This window comes from Rhinopithecus roxellana, chromosome 12, assembly GCF_007565055.1.
Source record: "Rhinopithecus roxellana isolate Shanxi Qingling chromosome 12, ASM756505v1, whole genome shotgun sequence".
NCBI classification, from domain to species: domain Eukaryota; kingdom Metazoa; phylum Chordata; class Mammalia; order Primates; family Cercopithecidae; genus Rhinopithecus; species Rhinopithecus roxellana.
Genome location: NC_044560.1, coordinates 119374838 through 119382966, shown reverse-complemented (window position 1 = coordinate 119382966; position 8129 = coordinate 119374838).

Genomic DNA, 8129 nt, shown 5'->3' with positions numbered 1-8129 from the left:
CACCATGCCCAGCTAATTTTTGTATTTTTAATAGAGATGGGATTTGCCGTGTTGGCCAGGCTAGTCTCAAACTCCTGGCCTCAAGTGATCTGCCTCCTCGGCCTCCCAAAGTGCTGTGATTACAAGCGTGAACCACCATGCCCAGCCAATTCCTCTTTTTCATCACCCGCCGCATGCAATCTGTCATCAGGTCCTATTGGTTCTGTCTTCAGAATAGAGTCAGAAGCTGTCCACAGCCCTCCCGTCTACGGCTACCACCTGGTCTAAGTCCCCATGGCTTCTTTAGACATTGTCATGCTTCCACTCTGGCCTCTTCTGCTTCCTGCCCCCCCCCCCCCCCCAGTTCCTACTCCACACAGCAGCCAGAGGGATCTTTCTTTTTATTGTGTTATATATAAGATAAAAATTGCCGTCTTAATCATTTTTTAAAGTATAGTTCAGTAGCATTAAGTACGTTCAAGCAAGGCTGGGCGCGGTGGCTCACGCCTGTAATCCCAGCACTTTGGGAGGCCGAGGCGGGCAGATCACAAAGTCAGGAGTTCGAGACCAGCCTGGTCAACAAGGTGAAACCCTGTCTCTACTAAAAATATAAAAATTAGCTGGGCGTGGTGGCGGGCGCATGTAATCCCAGCTACTCGGGAGGGTGAAGCCAGAGAATCACTTGAACCTGGGAGGCAGAGGTTGGGCTGCAGGGAGCTTAGACTGCACCACTGCACTCCAGTCTGGGTAACAGAGTCAGACTCTGTCTGTCGCCCAGGCTGCAGTACAGTGGCTCAGTCTCGGCTCACTGTGACTTCCGCCTCCCAGGCGCAAGGTATTCTCTACAGGTGCACACAACCACACCCAGCTACTTTTTTTTCTTTTTCTTTTTCTTTTTGTAGAGATAGGGTTTTGCCATGTTACACAGGCTAGGCTTAAACTCCCGGGCTCAAGTGATCCACCTGTCTCGGCCTCCCAAAGTGTTGGGATTACAGATGTGAGCCACCATACCTGGCCCAGTTTCTGTGATTTTGACTACATTAATACTTCATGTAAGTGGAATCATACAGTATTTGTCTCTTGTGACTGGCTTGTTTAACTTGGCAGAATGTCCTCAAGGTTCATCCATGTTGTAGTGTGTGTCAAAATCTCCTTCCTTTTAAAGATTGCCTAATATTCTGTTGCATACATGGACCATATTTTATTGACCCATTCATCAGAGGGATTTTTTTTTTTTTTTTTTTTTGAGATGGAGTTTTCCCTCTCGTCACCCAGGCTGGAGTGCAATGGTTCCATCTCGGCTCACTACAACCTCCACCTCATGGATTCAAGAGATTCACCTGCCTCAGCCTCCTGAGTAGCTGGGATTACAGGTGCCCGCCACCATGTCCAGATAATTTTTTTGTATTTTTAGTAGAGATGGGGTTTCACCATGTTGGCCAGACTGGTTTCGAACTCCTGACCTCAGGTGATCCACCCGCCTCGGCCTCCCAAAGTGCTGGAATTACAGGCATGAGCCACTGAACCTGGCCCCAGAGGGATCTTTTTTTTTTTTTTTTTTTTTTTGAGACGGAGTCTCGCTCTGTCGCCCAGGCTGGAGTGCAGTGGCCGGATCTCAGCTCACTGCAAGCTCCGCCTCCCGAGTTTACGCCATTCTCCTGCCTCAGCCTCCCGAGTAGCTGGGACTACAGGCGCCAGCCACCTCACCTGGCTAGTTTTTGTATTTTTTAGTAGAGACGGGGTTTCACCGTGTTCGCCAGGATGGTCTTGATCTCCTGACCTCGTGATCCACCCATCTCGGCCTCCCAAAGTGCTGGGATTACAGGCTTGAGCCACCGCCCCCGGCCAGGGATCTTATTTAAACTTAAAAAGGGTCATGTCACTTTTGCTTAAAACCCTCCATTGCAAACCCTTGTTGCTGGCCTTCACAGTCCCACATGATCTGCTTTGAAACCCAGAGTTACCTTAGCTTATAGAGTGCCTTTGTGTGTGTGTTAGAAAAGTATGGCCCTCAGAAGCACTGCAGAACTGAGCCGGGGCACAGGAAGATCCAGAGGACTATTCCAGCCACTGCTTCCTGGTTGGCCAGGTGCCTGCATGTCACATACAGCGTTGACACAGGCTCTCAATCCAACACCATTCCCCTCCCCTCTTCATCACTATGCTTCAACTCATTGGCCACTATTTTTTTCTCTTTTTCTTTTTCTTTCTTTTTTTTTTTTTTGAGGCTGAGTCTGTAGCCCAGGCTGGAGTGCAGTGGCTTAATCTTGGCTCACTGCAACCTCCTCCTCCGGGGCTCAAGTGAGTCTCCTGCCTCAGCCTCCTGAATAGTAGGGACAACAGGTGCCCACCACCACACCCAGTTCATTTTTGTATTTTTAATAGAGAAGGGGTTTTGCCATGTTGGCCAGGCTGGTCTCGAGCTCCTGACCTCAGGTAATCCTCCCGCCTTGGCCTCCCAAAGTGCTGGGATGACAGGCGTGAGCCACCGCGCCCGGCCTCTCCGGTCACTCGTTTTTAAGTTCCTCTAACGCAGCACTTCTCAAAGTGTAGTCCCCAGACCAGCTGCACAACATCACCTGGGAGCTTCTTAGAAATGGAGACTCTTGGCCGGGCGCGGTGGCTCACGCCTGCAATCCCAGCACTTTGGGAGGCCGAGGTGGGCGGATCACCTGAGGTCGGGAGCTTGAGACCAGCCTGACCAACATGGAGAAACCCCATCTCTACTAAAAATACAAAAAAATTAGCTGGGCGTGGTGGCACACGCCTATAATCCTAGCTACTCAGGAGGCTGAGGCGGGAGAATCACTTGAACCTGGGAGCCAGAGGTTGTGGTGAGCTGAGATTGCGCCATTGCACTCCAGCCTGGGCAGCAAGAGTGAAACTCCATCTAAAAAAAGAAATGCAGAGTCTCTGTCTCTGCCTCAGACTGGATCAGAAACTCTAGCAGGGGGCCCAGCGATTTACTTGAACAAGGCCTCCAGGGGATACCTCCTGCCTGCACTCTAGAACAGTGGCCGCTTCCTGCATTCTAGAATAGTCCCAAGGTGCTTGGGAGGATTCATGAGTTAATACATGCAAAGCACTCGGAAGGCTACCTGGCGGGGAGTAAGAATTCAGTCAACATTCGCTATTCTTACTTAACCTCCAGTGGAGTCACTAATAAAAGCAAGCCCAACTCAAATGCAAAGTTGACTCTTCCCTCCCTCCCCACATCCGTGTAACAAAAACAGCTTGTTTCACCACAGGCTATTGTCTGCTCAGCATCTGTTCACTTCATACAAACTGGACACCTATGATGAGACAGATGAGATGTTGTATGGGCACAAAGGATACGAGGGTGGACAGAGTACACAGAATCAAATGTCCAACCAGAGTTTTGGGCCTAGCACAGTGGGTGAGGGCAAGGCTCCAAACCCACCCAACATGCCCCAGCTGAGAGACCCTGGGGATCTCAGCTCATCAGCGTCTTCACTTGAGTGGAGGTCATAAGTTACTCAGAGAGTTGGGATTGGGGGTGGGGGTGGTGAATAAGGGCCCAAGGACCCAATAAGGAGGGGGTCCTTTTTTTTAGCTTTTTTTTTTTTTTTGAGACAGAATCTCGCTCTGTCACCCAGGCTGGAGTGCAGTGGTGCGATCTTGGCTCACTGCAACCTCTGCCTCCTGGGTTCAAGCAATTCTCCTGCCTCAGTCTCCCAAGTAGCTGGGATTACAGGCACGCGCCACCACGCCCGGCTAATTTTTTTTTTGTATTTTTAGCAGAGACAGGATTTCACCATGTTGGCCAGGCTGGCCTCGAACTCCTGATCTCAAGTGATCCGCCCACCTCAGCCTCCCAAAGTGCTGGGATTACCAGCGTGAGCCACCGTGCCCAACCAGGAGCAGGTCCTTATTGATATAAGCCAATCTTGCTGTCCTCCTTCTCCTTGCCAGCGATTGGTTGACACTCAGGTATGTGACACTATTCTGGCCAATGAAACCTGAAGGCAGATTTGCTGGGGCACTGCTGGGAAAGGTTTTTCCTAACTCTTAAGCAACAGATAAATTGGAAGAAACAGTTTTCCTGGAGCCCTGCCCTGTCTGCAGGTGACACTTCAAGCTGTGGCAGCCACCTGGGTACCATGAGGGCTGGTAGTGGGAGCTCCTCACTTAGGATGGGAGGGAGGGGAGACAGAGGAACCTGGGTCCTTCATGGCATGGTTTGGCAGCTGAATTTTAACCAACCGTGGCTGGCCCTGCCCTACCTCCAGGCTTCTCTTGGCATGAAGTAGTAAGTCCCCTCAAGCCATTTTGACTCAAGTCTGTTGAAGCCAAAAGTGACAGCAAGTCACATATATCTGGGGCCAGCTTCATGGGATGCAACCTGTGTGGTTGCAGGGTGCCCTGCACTTGGTTGAATGCCCAGCTGTGGCCATCTTGACATTTTTTTCTTTTTTTTTTGAGACAGTCTCACTCTGTCACCCAGGCTGGAGTGCAGTGGTGCGATCTCGGCTCACTGCAAGCTCCGCCTCCCGGGTTCATGCCATTCTCCTGCCTCAGCCCGAATAGCTGGGACTACAAGCGCCCGCCACCATGCCCAGCTGATTTTTTTTATTTTTAGTAGAGACAGGGTTTCACTGTGTTACCCAGGATGGTCTCGATCTCCTGACCTCGTGATCCACCTGCCTCAGCCTCCCAAAGTGCTGGGATTACAGGCGTGAGCCACCGTGCCCAGCCTGACATTTGTTTTTATTTTTATTTTTTTAAGAAATAAGGTCTCACTGGGCGTGGTGGCTCACACCTGTAATCCCAGCACTTTGGGAGGCCAAGGTGGGAGGATCACAAGGTCAGGAGATCGAGATCATCCTGGCTAACATGGTGAAATCCCATCTCTACTAAAAATACAAAAAATTAGCTGGGTGTGGTGGCGGGCCCCTGTAGTCCCAGTTACTCAGGAGGCTGAGGCTGAGGCAGGAGAATGGTGTGAATCCAGGAGGCGGAGCTTGCAGTGAGCCGAGATCTGGCCATTGCATTCCAGCCTGGGAGACAGAGTGAGACTCTGACACAAAAAAAATAAAATAAAAAAAAGGAAAGAAGGTCTCACCAACTCCTGGCCTCACGAGATCCTCCTGCCTCAGCCTCCTGAGTAGCTGGGATTACAGCTACCACACACAGCTTGAAATTCTTAATCTTTTTTTTTTTTTTTTTTTTTTTTTTTTTTTTAAATACAGGGCTCTGCATTTTAATTTTGCCCTGGGTCCTGTTTCCATAAATATCACCTTGATAATCTGTGTAATGTTGGCACACCATGGTTTAGGACAGGGCCTGATGCATGGTAAGTGGGCCATAAATATTGGTGAGGAATGAAATGAAGAAATGACTTCCTGGAAATGTTCTTCCTCCACTTCTTCATCTGGTAACATCATATAATCCTCTATGATCAGATGTCCCCTCCTCCAGGAAGCCTTCCCAGACCACCCCCACACCTGTAATTCCGGACCAAGTGCCTCATTGGCGCTTCCGCAGAGCCCCCGCTTTCTCCATTTCATATACTATTTTTGGGTGACTGCTCTGCCCACCTCACGCTGAGCGACTCAGCAACAGAGACCAACCCTCCTTGCCTGCTGTACCCAGCTCCTGGCTTGGGGCCTGCCTGTGAATGAGTAAATAATAAGAGTGAAGGCAAGTGGTTCTTACCCTGCTTCCCAGGCCTGAGGGCGAGAATTCCTCTGACAGCAAATTTAGCTCATACCTTCCAGCTTCTCGGCTCCTTTGTAGCTCTGCTATAATTATTGCCCCAAATAATAATTAAGGTTTTTCTCTTTGTGTGGTGCTTTGAAGCAGTAAGATCCCCCAGGGCAGGGACGGGGTTTGGTTCATCTCTGGAGGCTCAGATTGTGTTTATGGGTGAGTGGATGATGGACGCCTGAGTGAGCATGTGAGGGGGAGAACCAGCAGAAGGGGAAGAGGGATCGCGTACGGATGTCAGTCTGTGTCTGGCATTGTGGGCTCCCAAGGGGCTGGATCTGAACCTGAGTCATCTTTGGCTCCCCAGGCCCCAGGAAACGTTTGAGAAAAGATAATGAAATTAATTAATGAATTGCTTAATGATGGATCACACTGCCCATTATCTGATTTCCCCCTCATGCTCAGCCGGCAAGGCAGCAGATCTCATCAGAGGATCACCCCATTTTACAGTTGGGATAATCGAGGCTCAGTGGAGCTGGTGACACAGCAAGAGACCCAGGTTTTAAGGCCAGTGGCAGGTGTCCTGAGCCTCTCTCACAGATGAGGAAACTGAGGCTCAAGAAGGGCATCCTGGCCGGGGGCGGTGGCTCATGCCTGTAATCCCAGCACTTTGGGAGACCGAGGTGGGTGGATCACCTGAGGTCAGGAGTTCGAGACCAGTCTGGCCAACATGGTGAGACCGCATCTCCACTAAAAATACAAAAATTAGCCAGGCGTGGTGGCGTGCACCTGTAATCCCGGCTACTCGGGAGGCTGAGGCGGGAGAATCGCTGGAACCTGGGAGGCGGAGGTTTCAGTGAGACAAGATCACACCACTGGACTCCAGCCTGGACAACAGTGCCAGACTCTATCTCAAAAAAAAAAAAAAAGGAAAAGAAAAAGAAAAAAAAAGGGCATTCTGAGGTCCCCGCCCAGCTGAGGCAGCAGGTTTTCCACCGGCCAGATACATCCTCTTCCTTAGACGTTCAGAGAGTGAGCAGGGCCTCCAGGAGGAGGGAGTCAAGCTGACCCTACCCTCACTGCCAAGGCAGAGAAGAATTCCTTGGAAATTCTTTCCAACTGTAACTCGCAGTGTCTGGCCAGAGTGAATGCGGCTTCTCAGAGGTTGATACTGTGGCTTCCATCTCGCCCCCACTTCCACCCCTTTAGTCTCTGGAGAGAAATCTCTCCGGTTGGAGATTGAAGGTGCATCTCCCAGACCTCCAGAGAGCTAGAGTTCCGGGCTGAAATGGGCTTTGCTAATTAAGTGCATCGAGTAAGATGCGGAAAGCCGATCAAGGGCCAAAAGAACCACTGCCAGTCAGTGAGGTTTATTTATCTTGGTTCAGCAAGGGAGGACGCATTCCAGGGGATCACTGTACAAGGAGTCAGAAGAGGCCTTTCAGAGCGTTAGGGCTTGAGCTAGAGGGCTCTGCCGGGGGTTGGGGGAAGTGGGGAGCAGTTCTAATGAAGGCTTAAGAAGCAGGGCAATGCACTGATTGGATTCCTCCATAATTTTTTTTTTCTTTTTTTTTGAGACAGTCTCGCTCTGTCGCCCAGGCTGGAGTGCAGTGATGCGATCTTGGCTCACTGCAATCTCCGCCTCCCAGGTTCAAGGGGTTCTCATGCCTCAGCCTCCCGAGTAGCTGGAATTATAGACGCAGGCCACCATGCCCAGCTAATTTTTGTATGTTTAGTAGAGACAGGATTTCGCAACGTTGGCCAAGCTGGTCTCGAACTCCTGGCCCCATGTGATCCACCCGCCTCGGCGTCCCATAAGTGCTGGGATTGCAGGCATGAGTCACCGCACCCGGCTTCAATTTTTTTTTCTAAGTACAGAGATAGGGTCTTGTTATGTTGCCCAGGCTGATCTTGAAATCTTGAACTCCTTGCCTCAAGGGATCCTCCTGCTTCAGCCTCCCACGTGGCTGGGATTACAGGTTTGAGCCACCATGCCCAGCTCTTCTCTTTAATTTTTGCCCTGAAGGCAGGAAGATAGCGCAGGGTTGTGTTTTCAAGGGTAAGGAAGCGGCAGTAAAGAATGGGATGTTGTCAGAGGAAGGAAGGTGTTGAATTTTTGCTGTTGTGGTGTGACTCTTTGTACAGAACACAATTTTTTTTTTTTTTTTTTGAGATCAAGTCTCGTTTTGTCGCCCAGGCTGGAGTGCAGTGACACAATCTCGGCTCACTGCAACCTCCACCTCCTAGGTTCAAGCAATTCTCTGCGCCAGCCTCCTGAGTAGCTGGGATGACAGGCGCTCGCCACCATGCCCAGCTAATTTTTTTGTATTTTTAGTAGAGACGGGGCTTCACCATCTTGGCCAGGCTGGTCTTGAACTGCTGACCTCATGATCCACCCACCTCGGCCTCCCAAAGTGCTTGGGATTACAGGCATGAGCCACCACACCCGGCTTGGCCCATATTTTCTTAAAATGTTTTTTTTT